At 41.8% G+C, this 17694-nt stretch overlaps 1 long non-coding RNA gene across 1 annotated transcript in view; it reads left to right on the forward strand.

Annotated features, from left to right (window-relative positions):
• The window catches only part of LOC142786838 (uncharacterized), a 75855-nt gene extending 59761 nt beyond the window's left edge, over positions 1 to 16094 (forward strand). Inside the window, exon 3 of the long non-coding RNA XR_012889178.1 lies at positions 15844 to 16094. This is a non-coding gene — a long non-coding RNA (uncharacterized LOC142786838). The remainder of the gene's footprint in view (positions 1 to 15843) is intronic.
• Positions 16095 to 17694: the final 1600 nt, after the last annotated feature.

A 17694-nucleotide genomic window follows, 5' to 3' on the forward strand; every position in this document is an offset into this window, starting at 1 on the left:
GGACTTAAATACGGGAATCACCTTACCAATCTTCCAATCCTTGGGCAGTTCGCCTGATGATAGCGACTGGTTAAATAGGAGACAGAGGAAGCGGCTGGAAATATCTGTGGTGTTCTTCAATATTTTAGAGTTAATGTTATCAATACCTGATGAAGTAGAAACCTTAAGATTCGTGATGAGTTGGGCTATACCTTCGGCAGTGACAATGATTGGGGCCATTAAAGCGAAAGGGTGATCTGGAACAAATGGCACATTGGAACAATCTTCCTGTGTAAAAACAGACGCGAAGTATTCATTGAAAGCAATAGCGGAAGCTTCATCAGAAAGCGGCGTTAGTTCACTATCGTGTATTGTAATGTGATTAGGAGACTTGTTGTAGGGTGAAATTATTTGCCAGAACTTTTTGGGGTTATTTTTATCACCCCCAAACAAACGGACTCACTGAACGGTTGAACAAGACCATTGCAGATATGCTGTCAATGTATGTGGCCGTTGATCACAAGAACTGGGATGATATACTCCCTTGCGCAACTTTTGCAGCAGTCCAAGAAAGTACAAGTTTCACCCCATTTCGCTTAGTTCATGGTCGAGAGGTCCCTACAATGCTCGACGAAATGCTCCTTCCCAACAACTTGAGCATGTTCAACGCGGACGCTGCATTGTTCGCTCAACGCACCGAGGAGGCCCATCAACTCGCCCGATGCCGTATTCAGGCTCGCCAAACGGCCGACGCACACCGCTAAAACCTTACACACCGAGAGGTTACCTTCCAACTAGGCGATCAAGTTTGGGTGTGGACTCCCATCCGACAACATGGTCACTCTGAAAAGTTGCTTCGGTGCTACTTCGGCACTTACAAAGTTCTGCGCCGACTCAGTGACGTTACGTATGAAGTTCTCCCTGAGGGCACCTCAAGACGTTCCCGTCGGTTTCCACAAAGTGATGTGGTGCATGTGTCAAGGCTCAAGCCATATTTCTCGCGTCAGCCATCAAACGTGGACTAACTTACCTTGCAATGACTATTTTTTGTCACTTTCGTTTCTTTTTGATTGTTTTGTGTCCTAACTCTTTTCTTTAATGAGTACTTTTCTTTATTGAGTACCCTTCGAGCATGATTTCCGTAAGGGCCTATCTACTACCACTCAACTCGTTTCTATTGTGCATACCTTTTCTTCAGTTCTGGACAAGTCCGGCCAAATTGACGCAGTATTCCTAGATCTAAGCAAAGCATTCGACAGGGTTTCGCATTCAGGTCTTCTCTATAAACTTAATACACTTAATGTCCCGCATCTTCTAATAAAGTGGATTGCCTCATACCTTGAACATAGAAAACAATTTGTTGATGTCAGTGGTCACTTTCAGATCTTGGATCAGTTAACTCCGGAGTGCCTCAGGGAAGTGTCCTGGGGACATTATTATTTCTGGTATATTTTTTATTTTATTTTTTATTTATTGCATACTGCCAGCCACCTCTTGGTGGCCAAGGCAGGAGTGATACAAACTTTCATACTTGCAGCCACTTATAACACTATTCTTCACGGCACAGAAATAAAATCACCACATAACAGGTTTGCGTGGAACATGAATACTCGGGTTACAGGAGCAACACAAGAGCGGTATCAAAAATACAATCCAAATTTTGTTCCTAACACGAAGTGAAAAAACATCATAAAAAGAATTGAAATCTGCACATACGACCAGACAGCTTTTACTACAGACAGGCAGTGGCAGCTGATAAGAATGCGTCGGGCGCTGCGATGCTGGTGACGTCATGAGGTAGTTCATTCCAGTTGGAAATTGTTCGTGGAAAGAAGGAATATCGCCGAGAATTTGTTTTTGTAAGTGGCACCACTATGGTGTTATCATGCTTGTTCCGAGTTTTCCGCGATGTATTGTACTGCATGTAAGTGTTAAAGGCGAGTCCTGAGTGTCCGTTGACTATGTTATAAAGGAATTTTAAGCGATGTAGCTTTCTACGCGACTCCAATGTGGGAAGGGCGGATCTATTACGGAGTTCAGTGACTGAACAGTGTCTACTATACGCGTGGTAAATAAACCGAAGGGATTTATTTTGGACTCGTTCTAGTAAGTATATTTCAGTTTGTGTGTGTGGATCCCATACAACGTCAGCATATTCCAACAATGGGCGTACCAATGTAGTGTAAGCAACTAGTTTTGTTTTGCTGGTGCAGTGCCTCATGCGATGCTTTAAGAACCACAATCGCCGCAGTGCTGCTGATGTTATACCTTCAATATGAGTTTTCCAGCTCAAATTAGAAGTGATTGTCAGACCAAGGTATATATAAACGACATAACCTCTTGTGTGCACGAAAGCGTTGCTATTCGTTTATTTGCGGACGACTGTCTTCTGTACAGAGCTGTTGAATCAACTAATGACCAAATTACCCTCAACGACAGCCTGAATTTAATATCTAATTGGTGCGACATTTGGGGAATGAAGCTTAACCAAACTAAAACGGTGTACATGCGCATAACTAATAAAAAATGTCCTGTTATGTTCAATTACTCTGTAAAGGGAGTCGAAATTACTCAAATCAATAGCTTTAAATATCTCGGCTTAACATTTACAAATAATCTAACCTGGTCAATGCATATCGACAAAATTTGTGCATCAACTCGGCGTAAGCTCGGCCTCTTACGTCCCAAACTAAAAAAAGCCCCCTCCCATGTTAAACTTCTTGCATATAACACGCTAATCAGGCCTCGTCTTGATTACGCGTGTATCGTTTGGGACCCGTACACTAAAAAAGACATTAACAAACTTGAACAAATTCAGAGGTTGGCTGTACGGTTCATATATAATCGTTACCGCCGACATGACTCGCCTACCTCTTTAATGCAATCAAACAACATCATGACCTTACAGAGCCGCCGTAAAATAACAAGACTAAAATTTCTTTATCAGCTTTGGAACCGTAAACTTGCACTAGACCCCGCTCCTTATTTAAACCCTTTGCCCCATAGACCCACCAGGAACTTTCACCCTTTAAAATTTAACTCGATTTTTGCACGCACAAACAAATTCAAACATTTCTTTTTCCCGCGCACCATAAGTGATTGGAATGCCTTACCATCTGAAACCTTCTTATCAAATAATGTTCTTCAGTTGTTTACCAGCTCGCAGAATAAATTTGTAACGGTGCCTGTATCCTGTGATTGGTTTCCCATATCTAGTTGTGTAAAATCTGAGCTACGCTACTGTTATGATCATTGCTGCCTTGCTTCGTTTTTTTTTCTTTTTTTCCTGTTTTTTACCTTCTTATGTGCCATATGTCTGAAATTTCCACTGATTAGTTCTCTCCTGTTCTCTGGTGTTTTCTTCGATTGTTCATTGCTTATTTCTTCTTGCTCTCAATTTGTATTTCTTTTTCTGTTTAAATCTGGTTTTCATCATTGATATACAAACAAACCACTCCTGCTTAGGCCGCCCTAGTCCTGCAGTATTGTATAAATAAAATAAAAATAAATAAACTTCTATGACACCAGCCCATTTTTTTTCCTTACGATGGAGTTGTTGGGTTCCATGGTAGCATCTTTTCTTTCTCATTTGTTTCTCCACGCTCATTATCATCATCGAGCCGATGCTTTTTGAGGAGAGGGAATAATGTCACAGGTAATGGGTATGAGCCATAAACTGTAGGTGGAATCCCTTGGAAGTAAAGAAAGAAGAGGGCTTTTGCGTCCTGATCTGAGGGCAACAAGCAAGACGTCGATTCGTCGCTGTCTGTTATTACATTCCCGGCAATATATATATATATATATATATATATATATATATATATATATATATATATATATATATATATATATATATATATATATATATATATATATATATAATAACATGAGCCTGACTACGTCCACTGCAGGACAAAGGCCTCTCTAATGTTCCGCCAGTTAACCCGGTCCTGTGCTTGCTGCTGCCAATTTCTACCCGCAAACTTCTTAATCTCGTCTGCCCACCTAATCTTCTGTCTCCCCCTAACCCGCTTCCCTTCTCTGGGAATCCAGTCAGTTACCCTTAATGACCAGCGGTTATCCTGTCTACGCGCTACATGCCCTGCCCATGTCCATTTCTTCTTCTTGATTTCAGCTATGATATCCTTAGCCCCCGTTTGTTCCCTAATCCATTCTGCTCTCTTCTTGTCTCGTAAGGTTACACCTACCATTTTTCTTTCCATTGCTCGCTGCGTCGTCCTCAATTTAAGCTGAACCCTTTTTGTAAGTCTCCAGGTTTCTGCTCCGTAGCTAAGTACCGGCAAGATACAGCTGTTATATACCTTCCTCTTGAGGGATAGTGGCAATCTACCTGTCATAATTTGAGAGTGCTTGCCGAATGTGCTCCACCCCATTCTTATTCTTCTAGTTACTTCAATCTCGTGGTTCGGCTCTGCGGTTATTACCTGCCCTAAGTAGACATAGTCTTTTACAACTTCAAGTGCACTATTACCTATCTCGAAGCGCTGCTCCTTGCCGAGGTTGTTGTACATTACTTTCGTTTTCTGCAAATTAATTTTAAGACCCACCTTTCTGCTCTCCTTGTGTAACTCCGTAATCATGAGTTGCAATTCGTCCCCTGAGTTACTCAGCAATGCAATGTCATCGGCGAAGCGCAGGTTACTAAGGTATTCTCCATTGACTCTTATCCCTAACTGTTCCCATTCTAGGCTTCTGAAAACCTCCTGTAAGCACGCGGTAAATAGCATTGGGGAAATTGTGTCCCCCTGCCTTACACACTTCTTGATTGGTATTCTGTTGCTTTCTTTATGAAGCACTATGGTAGCAGTTGATCCCCTGTAGATTTCTTCCAGAATGTTTATATATACTTCATCTACACCCTGAATATATATATATTGAGGAAGTTTTCCCAGTGGGCCAATTGTACTTGGGAAGTGAAGAAACACAACTTAGCGGTTGTCTTAATTTTATTACCAAAGATTTCGACCGGTGGACCGGTCTTCGTCAGGGTGTGCGAACAAGTATATATATATATATATATATATATATATATATATATATATATATATATATATATATATATATATATATATATATATATATATATCGGAAAGAGGAAAGAAGTGTATACCTAAGGGCTCGTTTATATATATAGGAGCTGTAGGAGCTATTTATCGCCCTCCAAACGAAACTTCTGACGTTTTTTCTGATATTACCAACTATATTTTACATCGCAAGCTTCACCTAGGCAAATTAATTTTGACTGGCGATTTCAATGCCCCGTGCATTGACTGGAACAATTTTTCATCCTACGGTCGTGACAAAAAGCTTTGTGAGTCGCTCGTAAACATGGCACTGTCATTTGACCTCACTCAAATTGTCACTTCCCCTACCCGTGAAAATTCAATACTTGACCTTGTCTTCATAAGCGACGAATTTTGCAAAAAGGAATACCTCAGTGAGGTTGTCACAGGTTTGTTTGATCACAATGCTGTAATTGCATGCCTCAACATAGTGTGCCCGCCAAAACGACCTGAATTTAAGCGTGTGCTTGATTTTAGTCGTGCCGATGACAACTCTATTATCGATACGCTGGCATCTAGTTTTGAAGATTTTTTTTCCTAGCAGTGAACACAGTGATGTAAATGTGCTCCTTGGTTATTTTCATGGTATTGTGCAGGAGTGCATATCAAAGTTTGTGCCTCAAAAGTGCATTAAACGCAATCCAAAACATCCGTGGTACACACGGGAAATTATTCAACTAATTCGCCGTGTAAAGCGACTTCGCAAAGGTCGTCCTCTTTTGTCAGTTGCGCGATCACCACTGCTTAATTCTTTAAGTATACTTTGAAGGCGAAAATGCAGGAAGCGAAAAAATTTTATTTTAACAATACATTGTCACGGTTTATGGTAGAAAACCCGACCAAATTCAGGAAGTCTATTAAACCGAAGTCATCTGTTCAGTCTTGCTTCCTTATAAATGACCAATCATGCTCCGATTCTAACACTATTGCAGAAAGCTTCAACAACTATTTCAAGAGTGTTGAAGATTGGGCGAGTTGGTTCGTCGTACTTGAACTGGTATAGCGCATTACGGGGAAGAAGAAACGGCCGAGCAGACCGACACGAGAGGACAGAGCGCTAACTTCCAACTGAAGTTGGAAGTTAGTGCTCTGTCCTCTTGTGTCGGTCTGCTCGGCCTTTTCTTCTTCCCCGTAATGCGCTATACCAGTTCAAGAACTATTTCAAGTCCGTTTTCTCTCGTGATGATGGCACTATCCCAGATTATGCTTGCAACTTTGTTCAGTCTACAATTCCAGACATCACAATCTCTTGTTCAGGTGTTCACAATTTGATACTAAAATTAGATGTGACTAAAAGTTCCGGTCCTGATGGCATTCCTAATACGTTCTTGAGGTGGTACTCCGAATGGTGCGCTCGTTACTTGACTGTCATTTTTAATAAATTGTTTGCGTCGGCCACTGTTCCCATACTTTGGAAGGCAGCTAATGTTGTCCCGTTATTTAAATCTGGCAATAAAAGCAGCTCATTCCAAATTATAGGCCGATTTCCCTAATTTCATCAAGCTGTCAACTACTGGAACATATCATTCATAAACATATTGTTGAGTATTTGGACGCAAACAACCTTCTGTCCCGGTGTCAGCATGGCTTCCAAGCTGGATTTTCTACAACAACGCAGCTCCTAGAATTCACCCATGACATTGCCACATCACTTAGTAGTAGTAGTAGTAGTAGTAATTTATTTTATTTCTTGAAAGGCAAGAAAAAGGATACAGAAGCAAAAGGCGTTTCATACGCCTGACAAAGGCCTCTGCACCTGTAGTTCGTCACAGATGCACTTTTTTTTTTTTTTTTTTTTGCAGATACAAACAAGCAACAAAAACTAACATGTCATGTACCACATGAGCGCTAACAAAAGAAATACAGGAATAAAAAAAAAACAAGCAACATATAATACACTTAGCATAATACAGATGCAGGAACATAAAATGGATGCATCGTATACCATAATGAACTACTTACTTTCTTAACATTAACATTCTACCTACTCTTTTTACACAATATAGATTAGTGATGATAAGTTATTTCTTTTTTGATCAAAATTTCTTTAACTTGTTTTTTAAATGTCCCTAGGCTGACGTCAAACTGCAAGCCATTTTGGAATTCATTTACTATTCGCGTTGATTGGTAATGCAGTGTTTGCTTTCCGTAATTTGTCCTGGTTCTCGGTAAACGCTGTAAGTTTCTTCTTGCAGGATAACGTTGGTCATTTTCTTTTTGTTTATACCACTTATTTTTGTGTACCTCTTGAAGCAGTTTAAAATAATATATTTGGTTTGCCTTTAAGATTTCATGTTTATCAAAGAGCACTGAAGTGCGCAAACGGTCTATTCTACCCTGGTAATTTTCATAACAGCGAAGTATTTTCTTTTGTAGCATTATAAGTTTGTTATAATTTTTCGCTGTTGTGGTACCCCATACTAGTACGCCGTAACAAAGTCTCGAATAGAATAGGGCATTGTACAAATTTTTCTTCAGCCACTGAGGAATGAGGGAACCAATTCTGTACAGGCATCCTACCGTTCCCGCAAGTTGCCTAACTAAATGATTAACGTGGACATTCCACGTTAAGTCTTCACTGAACCATACCCCCAGAAATTTTTGATGTTTTTCTCGTTTTATGATGTTCCCGTCAAAGCTTATCTTTATGTCATATTTAACATGTTTATTTATTGGGCGAAATATAATATATGTCGTCTTCTTGGCATTTAACTGTAGCTTGTTTTGTTTAAGCCAGTTTGAGAGTGACGTCATATATTCATTTACATTTTTTTCTAGTATTTCTAAGTGATCTGATGTGAAAAATACATTTGTGTCGTCTGCATACATAATAAGCTGTGGTGAGGCGGGTATACATACAATATCATTAACATAAAGCAAAAAGAGCAAAGGACCCAGTATAGAACCCTGCGGAACTCCTTGGGTCAACTGAAGCCGACTTGATGTGGCTGTCTTCATTTGTACTAGTTGGTACCGGTTATGCAAATAGTTTTGTAATAGCTTAAGGGTGACCCCACGTATGCCGTACCGTGATAGTTTCCGTAACAATATATCATAATGTATTGAATCGAAGGCTTTTTTTAAGTCCAAAAATAAACCAAGCGTAAATTTCTTATTTTCCATATTTGTAATTATTTGATCTTTAATAATCGTTAACGCTTGTTCAGTAGACTTGTTTTTCTGAAAACCATACTGACATGTTGTGATGATGCCATACTTATTGAAACTTAACAAAAGGGGTCAGACAGACGCAATTTTCATAGACTACTCGAAAGCTTTCGACAACGTATGCCATAAAAAACTTCTAAAACTTAGTTCCTTTCTTAAAGATTCTAAATTACTCGGTTGGATTGCGGATTACTTGCGTTCTCGATCTCAGTTCGTTACTTTCAACCAGGTGCAGTCATCCCCTGTTGAAATCACATCCGGTGTGCCGCAAGGCTCTGTGCTAGGGCCTCTCTTGTTTATTATATTTATTAATGATGTTGTTAATGTCATCTCTGGATTCCCTGTAAACATACGTCTGTATGCCGATGATTGTGTACTGTATAACTGCATTACTACCTTTCAAGACCAGTCAGTCCTCAACAACGTATTCACGTTATTCTGTGATTGGAGCTCAACGTGGCAAATGCCCATAAATTGCAAGAAAACTGTAGCTATGACTTCCTCAAATAAAAACAGCCTCTCAGTTTCAGTTATAACTACAATGGGTCCACCCTAGCACATGTGAGTGAATTCAAATGCCTAGGCATCACCTTTACACATGACCTTAAATGGGGCAAACATGTTGATCAGATAACTTGTCAAGCTCTAAGGAAACTTGGTTACTTAAAGCGAAGATTGAAAAACTCGACGAAAGATTGTAAGTTAACTGCCTACAAGACACTAGTGAGACTGATGCTCGAGTACGCCTCTGTGGTTTGGTCGCCTCATCTTGAGCAAGATAAAAACAGGTTAGAATCTGTGCAGAATAAGGCTATACGGTTCGTTTTTAACCGTTATGATCGGGACTTCTACCCGTCTTCACATGCTCATTTGTTGTCACTTCATTCACTGGAACACCGCCGTACACGTGAGACATTTTGTGTACAATCTTGTTGCACAAGATTGTACACAAAATGACCCGCGTTCACGCACCCTTATATTTCGCTGATATACCAGCGCGTACAACACGTAGTACAGACGCTTTGAACCTTGTACCCTTCAGGTCTCGTTTGGATTGTTTCAAATTCTCTTTTTTTCCGTGTGTGGTGGAAATTTGGAACAAGCTTGATGGTGCATTGTGTAGACTGAACACTGTAGAGTTCGGGAAATATTTTATGTGTTAGTCACATAAATTTGTGCGCACTATTGTTTGTTTCTGTGCTTTCGTTCATTTTTCTGTACCCGCTCCTGCAATGTCCCAGGCATGGGACAGCAGTACTTGTAAATAAATAAATATATATATATATATATATATATATATATATATATATATATATATATATATATATATATATATATATATGAGATATAACAGACAGTAATGCCAAGGAATGTACAGGGGAAGTTATTAACATTAATGGAATGTAAATAAGAAGAAAGAATGTAAAAATGAAGAAGAATGTAAAAAAGAAGAAGAATGTAAAAAGAAGAAATTACCAACTGCTTACAGTTGGTAATTTTTTCATCCACTTTTCTTTCTTCTTATTTACATTCCATTAATGTTAATAACTTCCCCTGTACATTCCTTGGCATTACTGTCTGTTATATCTCATTATTATTGTGTTAAAAACACGGAAAAACGAGCCCTTAGGTATACACTTCTTTCCCTTATTATATATATACAACGGAAAGAGGAAAGAAGTGTATACCTAAGGGCTCGTTTTTTTCCGTGTTTTGACACAAGTATAATCAGATCTAACAGACAATAATGCCAAGACATGTATAGGGGAAGTTACTAGAACCAGAGTCCTTCAATGCTTTTCTGGTCACGAAACTCCGCCCGAAGGTTGATATAGGGACAAAATCTGTCGCTAGAGGCGCCACCCGTCGTATGGGGGCCACAAGCCGCCGCCACTGCTGGGCTTGTATGCGCACTGTGGCCGACGTTTCGACGCGATTATGTGCGTGCTGTTCTTCCTGTTACCTTTTTTTAAACGTCTCTGAACGCATCAATGCCACCAGATAAATAAGTTGAAACGGGATCCAGTGTCGACGACAAATGAGAGCTGTTTACTTTGGAACGCACGCGTAGTTTACTTGAAAGTGCGGGCCCACCTTATAAACAGCAGCGCATTAAAAGTGTTCTCACACCGCGCGATAACGCATTGTGTCAATAATTGTCTCATAGCCCAATAATATGCATACTTACGATGCCTCGAAGCGGTACTTGCGAGCTATAGCTCGCAAGTGTTGAAAGACGATGCTTATGCTCCATACTCTTGATGCGAGCAGCTACTGCTTGATCTGCTCGACAACATGTTTGTATTTGCGCCCGGCCAAAGGGCGATTATGTTTATGCGGTAGGTGAGCTTTATATTCTGGTAGGGCCGCTAATAGGGGGAGGAAGGTGAACGAAATGAAACACGACCGGTTAGTACAGGAGCAATCACATTGGTTTATATCCGGCTCGCCTCTCGCGCGCTACTACCCAAGTATTCAAATGAACTGAATGGTTGAGCCAGAAGTTTTATTCCAGACCTTTCAATTGAGTTTATACCCAAATGCGCAGTTGTTTTGGACACACGTTTGTCCGATCGCTTTTTTGACGCGGGGACTTTCGATGCCGAGGGCTTTCGCGACCGCTCTAAACGTGCCCAACATTTGATTGATCACTTCTTTCCACGCAGTTTACACGGGACATCCGCCGCTTGACGTTTCCTTGTGTTTACTGTTTAGGGCATTATTATTTACCGGCCGACAACCCATGATTTCTCCGGGAACGGAAGTACAGCAGCCTAATCTGGAAGTTCCTTTTGATGCAAGTGCTAGCCGCTTGGCCGCCTCTGCCACTACCGAGGTACCTCATCACACATTTGTTTTTATTTTTTGGGTGGGAGGGGGGGGAAGGGCGGTTATGATTTAAGGCATGCAATAGGTGCTAATGATACGCCGCCTAGTAGTCAGGTGTGTACTTATGAATGGAAGATTAACATATGGTGCATGTAATGGGGAGAAAGGTGGAAAACATTTATTTACACAAAATACACTGAGAGCAACACTTTGGAGAAGAAAAGCACTAGAAACTATTGCAGCTGTTCTAAGCAATGTTACACAATCTGTGACTCTACTGTACAATGTGTATTTCGTTTCATTAACAGCTGCACTCTGCCTTAGCTCACTGCCTAAAATAAACTGTATTTGAATATACACTATTTACACTATATGCAGATAAATATGAATAGTACGAAAATATTACAGTGTAATGTATACAAGATATACAACACTATATACAAATGGGAAGGCGTGCTCACATACACAGCCATTATGCTTAACACTGCGGCTTCCACCCACCACTTGCAGGGCATGAACTGCGCACAGTTGCCCGCGAGGCTTTGTATTTTTCTCGAGTGAAGAAATGTAATCTACATCTTAAAAAAAAAGTGTACAACCTCAGCTGTTGTCCCTAAAAAGTGCAACAGACAACCTACACTTGCTGACGCTGTGCGGCTGTCGAGCAAAATGCCCTCAACAATCCTCGCGTACACGTCACCGCATGCAATGTTTTGCACCGTGTACGTCTCTACATGTTCTTCAACAATTTTCAGGAGAGCAAGAAGACGGCTGCTAGGTACTTTCAAATAGCCCCTCGATTTTGTTTGTGGCTTTATCAGGTACGCCGGGAGCCCGTCAAAAATTCTTGGAACGGCGTTCGTGCGAAGCCTCGGTCTCTCTCGCTGAAGCGACACGACCACCCCGTTCAGGATGTGCTCGTCGGTTCTCACAACGTCGCTAGCATCAAAATGCTTTTCGCACACCCGAACGTTCTTACTTTCGAAGCTGAAACCGCCAGCTTCCAACCGCGGTATAGCTCGCTTCCATTTCTCTCGGAGTTCGGCGCTACTTGGGAAACAGAAGAGCGACGCCTTTTCTTTGTTGCTTCGGTATCCGGAGCTGCAACCCGTCACACAGCACGTCTTAGGCATTGTTCATTCGAACTTTCATGCCGTCCACCTTGAGCACGGTGCACTGGCACATGAAGTTCGCGTTTCGCTGATGCAGAAACCGCGAGCTGCCACCACACAACGCCTTCGGGATGCCGCCGCGGCCAGTGCGTTCCGCCGGGCGCAGCGGGGCGATGGCCCCCCTAGGACGGCTTGCGCCGCGTAGCGGCCGCTCTTGGCACCATATCAAGCTCTCCCATAGAGTGACGGAGAAGTTTCGTGACCAGAACGGTATTAAGGGACTGTGCTAGAACCAATAAAATATAAATAAGAAGAAAGAAAAGTGGGTAAAAAATAACTTGCCGTGAGCTGAAACCGAACCTACGACCTTCAAATAACGCGTTCGATGCTCTAATCACTGAGCTACCATGGCAGCTATCTGTCCAGCCACTTTATTGGGTTTATATGTGAATTTAAACGCGGGAGCGTCAGTCAACGCCATCTGTAGCCTTAGCGGCGAGTGTAGAACACACTTTTATGAGCCTGTGTGGAATCACGTAGACGTGAACTTATTATGAGCGGGCAGCTGACCAATAGTCTCTTATTTTTTATTTTTATTTACATAATACTGCAGGCCCAGTGAAGGGCCCAAGCAGGAGGGACGTATTTACAAAGCTCGTAATAAGGACAACAGAAGATCAAGAACATGAAAAGCGTGAAGAATAAGGACATAACTCAAACAATGAATAAGAAAGACATTTAACACTTTAACAATACAGGTCAAGATACAATATGTTCAATTGAGTCTATGCTATTTATGAATAATGCTGGTAATTGATTCCATTCGCTTACAGTGCGCGGGAAAAAGGAGAATTTGAAAATGTTAGTTCTAGCATTGAAGGACGTTAGAGAGTCGGCATGCCGGTGTCTTGTTCTGCGAGCGGTGAGTGGTTGGATGTATTGTTCTGGTGTCATTGACAATTTGTTATTCTTGAGAAGATAAAGAAATTTTAATCTTTGGATTTTACGTCTTAGTTCTAAGGTTGGTATGTTATGGTCTCTCATGAGTTGGGTTGGGGAATCGCTCGAACGGTATTTAGAGTAAACAAACCGAACCGCTTTATGCTGAATCATCTCAAGTGCATGAATGTTAGTTTTTGTGTAAGGGTCCCAGATTATACATGCATACTCCAATTTAGGTCTTACAATAGATGTATAGGCTAGCATTATAACACTTGCAGGAGCATGTTTGAGCTTATGTCTTAAAAGGCTCAGTTTACGAAAGGATGACGCACAAATGTCTGAAATGTGCTTGTTCCAACTTAAAGTGTTAGTTATGGTAAGACCCAGGTACTTACATTCTGTAACTTCGTTCAAAGGTTGTCCTGAAAGGTTGTATACAGCCTAACGGTACCAAGTCTGCCAGTACGAGACCCTCGTTAATGATTAAGGGAAAGAAGTGTATACCTAAGGGCTTGTTTTTTTTTTTTCGTGTTTTGGCACAATAATATTGAGATTCAACAGACAATAATGCGAAGGAAGGTATAGGTGAAGCTATTAAAACCAATGTAATTTAAATAAGAAGAAAGAAAATTGGGTGCCGATGGAGGCGGAAATGTCGAGGCCCGTGTGCTCAGATTTGGGTGCACGTTAAAGAACCCCAGGTGGTCAAAATTTCCGGAGCCCTCCACTACGGCGTCTCTCATAATCATATGGTGGTTTTGGGACGTTAAACCCCACAAATCAATCAATCAAGAAAAGTGGGTGAAAAAATAACTTGCCGTGAGCTGCAATAGAAGCAATGACCTTCGAACAACACGTTCGATGCTGCAACCACTGAGCTATCACGGTGGCTATACCTCCAGCTACTTTATTTGGTTTATATGTGAATTGAAACGTGGGAGTGTCAGACAGCGCCATCTGTAGCCATAGCGGCGAGTATATATATATATACTTGCCACTATGGCTACAGGCTACCTTCGAATAACGCGTTCGAGAGCCTAGAACACGTTATTCGAGGGTCGTAGGCTCGATATATATGTGTGTGTGTGCGAATGATGTTCAACTACGCTTTTCTTTTTCTTCAATACAACAGCGTATTCTTCTAAGAAAAGTGGCTGAAGAAACGGTGCATTTCTGCCTCAAATATTTGATTACGTGAATATTAGATCACTTAGCGTAAGCAAGTTTGGCTCAAACAATGTATTTATGTCGTTTATAAGCTAAAAGCGTAGGAAAAGTACAGACAAGCCAAGGTGGTGGTGGAAGTGGTTAGAAGAAGAAAAAGGCACCTGACCAATTCCCCAAAGTGGGTACGAGCCATTTATCCAAGGAAACAAACATAAAAACAGATTTCTGCAGCCGGGATGGGAGCACAGCGCAGCGTGTGCAAGCCAAGGTCAACTCGGGAATCGTGTGCTAGCAGAGAAACACGGAAAGGGGAAAAGGAGGTGTAAAAAAAAAAGCGTTTACTACTGCGTGGTTGTACAGTATAGCCCGGCCTTGCCAGTGAAAAGACGGAAGCATCCCTCTTTGTGATCATATTTATTTTCTCACCACACAGAGCAGAAAATTCCGTTCCTTCGAAAGAATGCAAAAAGAGTTAGGGGTCTTGTGGTTCGGCTTTAGGAAGAGAACGTATACACCACAAACGGCCGCTGGATGAAAAAGCTTTTTTCTAGAGGCTGTGAAAACACACGTCAGGTCTCTCCTAGAGAACGAAGACCTGAAAGGAGGAACGGAATGCGTTTGTGCGCCGATGGGGGCTGGCGTGAGTTTGGCGATAGTTGTAGCGCGAGAGCAGAACGACGAAAAAGGGACACGAAGGAGACGACGGCCTTTCAATTTTTCTCCCAACCTTTTTTTTTTGTCGCCACTTTGGGAAGAAGACAACGCTTGGGGCACCGACGAGTTGCTGCGCCCTGCTCCCGACCGGGCTGCAGAAATTAGGTGCCTTTTCTCATTTTCTAACCACTACCACCACCATCATGCATTGAGAAAGGCAGCCGCGTCCCGCCGCCGAGGTTTTCATGCGTACACGTAAGTGGCAATGTTTCCTCACGCATTGCGAGTTTTGTCTCTCGGAAAAATTTACTTTGATACGCGGTAGCCTCTTCTAGCTGATGAATAAAGTGGTTCAAGTGAATGGCTGCTGTATCGATCGTCGTTGATCTTTTACGGGAACCTTTCGTGTTTTTTTTTAGTTTGTTTACATTGCAAGACCATGACAAATATTGCTATTCTTTTCCATTAGAGAGCACTGCAACAATTACTGCAAAAAGTGTAGGTAGAGTGATGTATTGGTCTTACCGTGCTGAAGGGAAGTCTGGTAGGATGCATGCTTGGTTGTTAAAGTCCTACGCAAATTTTTTATGATACGTTAGGTTGAAAATGAGCTGTAAACGACGACTGAAAAATATATGCCTGGCCAGCCTTAAAGGTAAGATGTGTTGTACTTAGTTTACTTGTTGTACTGTTTGTTTTCCAGCGACATATTACGAGGAAACTAGCACGTTTCAGAATATCAACACACTAACACAATTATTGTAAGTGGACAGTTTTTTTATTTGTGTTTCGGCAAAATAGAATTGTTTTGTCGAATTGTGCGTACTTTAAACGCATGCGGCTGCGCAACTAGTCATGCGAATAGTCTTCCTTTCTCTAAGTATCAATCATTCTGTTTGTTCTTTCAGCTTTTTCCTGCAACAGAGAGATACAAGCCTCCCATTTCGGTGGTAAAACGTCCCACACCGAATACGTATTCACGACTAAGAGCACGAAAATTGACCGAAAAAGAGAACTGATCTAGCAGGAATACCACTCTATCGACTGCATAGTTCGGTTGCACAAGGCCTGCTGCAAATCGTCCCATGCGAACAGTGTTGCATGAAAACATAGCGCATTTATACAACTGTGGAATAAACATGTAAATTGAGGAAGCTTACATGCATCTTTCTTTTATTGCGTGTTGCATACTTACGTGCTAAGAAGTGCCGACTTTAGAGGTTTTTAATTTCGTCGTATATGTGCACTCAGGCAATGTCATGTGCGCAAAATAAAAAAAAGCACAGCAAGTAACGTTGGCAACCGACCTGCAGCTGTCGGTAAATCGACGCTTATGTAAGGTCGGGCCATGGTCAACCCGCATGTGGCACGCACTCGGGCTTGTCGGCTAATGCGGTCGGGCCTACGTTGTGTTTCGACGTCTGCCGGCGTGAGGCAAATGTCAGTTCCCAAGACAAGCCCTACGCTGGTGGCCAAGGCCGGACCACCCACTTCACAGCCAGTCACAGACCTCTCGCCGACCTCTTGCCGATGACAAATTGGTGCTTAGGAATGTGTAAATTACATGTTTTAATGCATTTTTTCACAAAATTAAACGCCCGAACAATATATCAAACGTCTGGCATTGACATCCCTTCAACGTCCTTTCAGCCTAAAAATGTGTAAGCGAACATCTGCCGTTTTACACATAGGGCATCACAAGTCAGCTTCACCGCTATGCTCATTCAAGTGGTGGCAGAGCACAATCGCGGCATTTAGAATTGTCAGTCTGAAAATAGTAATACTAGTAATTTTCGCCGGTAAATGTTGTGAAATATACTAGAGCTGAGTGCCGTGGCTCTGCTAAGGCTATAAGATAAGATGAGCAGAAAATAGAAAGCCCCCGTATGCATTTACGTAACAATTAACTGCAGGTGCTACCTTCATAACTGCGCGCGAGTCAACAGAAAGTGAACCCCTTTCCAGAATAAGTGGCAAGTGTGAACCTTTACACGCTTGTTAAGCCAAGAAGTTGAGCCTTACGTGGCACCGTGGGTTAAACTCAACGTTCCGAACGTTAAGGGTAACATATTTAGCATAGTTGCTTGTTGGGCAATTTGGTAGATACTTAGTAGACTACAAAAGCCACAAAACGTCCAAGTTAGAAGAGGCTGACCAGTAGAAACATAGACAGAGAGCAGAGACGTGGCAATAACAACTGACGTTTATTTCGGAAGACCCTTCCTTCCACGTCCGTACAACGCATGCGCAGATAACAAACAAAAAGCTTCCAGCAAACTAATCTGAGTAAATCACCTTTTTGCTAAAAATAAACATTCTTTCCTGGTGAGATAAACTGAGGCTGCGCTAACACATTTGTCAGGACCCAGTTTGCTGAATGAATTGTCTCAATAATCTCCCGTTGACGTTGCGTCTTAGCCTTACCTAAAATTGTAACCTTATCCAAGAGAGGCGTACAACCACACGACTCGCAGTGCAACGGCAAGTTACCAACAGTACCCCAGGGTAGAAGATTTTTATGCTCCCTCAGCCGAAGATTGATTCATCAACCAGATCGTGCAACGTAAAACCTGTCTCAACTCAACGAGATGCCATATATCACACATGTGATAACGTGCAGTATTTCTTCACATGTTTTATGTCACACAAACTGCTTATTGTTCCGAGCAGCGCAACCCTCTTGCAAAGACCCGCGAGTTTGCTGGGAGCAGAACAGACCAGTCTGGCATCAATCCGGGCCGCAATCTTCTTCAACCTGT

Source organism: Rhipicephalus microplus, unplaced genomic scaffold (genome assembly GCF_043290135.1).
Source record: "Rhipicephalus microplus isolate Deutch F79 unplaced genomic scaffold, USDA_Rmic scaffold_34, whole genome shotgun sequence".
Taxonomy (NCBI): domain Eukaryota; kingdom Metazoa; phylum Arthropoda; class Arachnida; order Ixodida; family Ixodidae; genus Rhipicephalus; species Rhipicephalus microplus.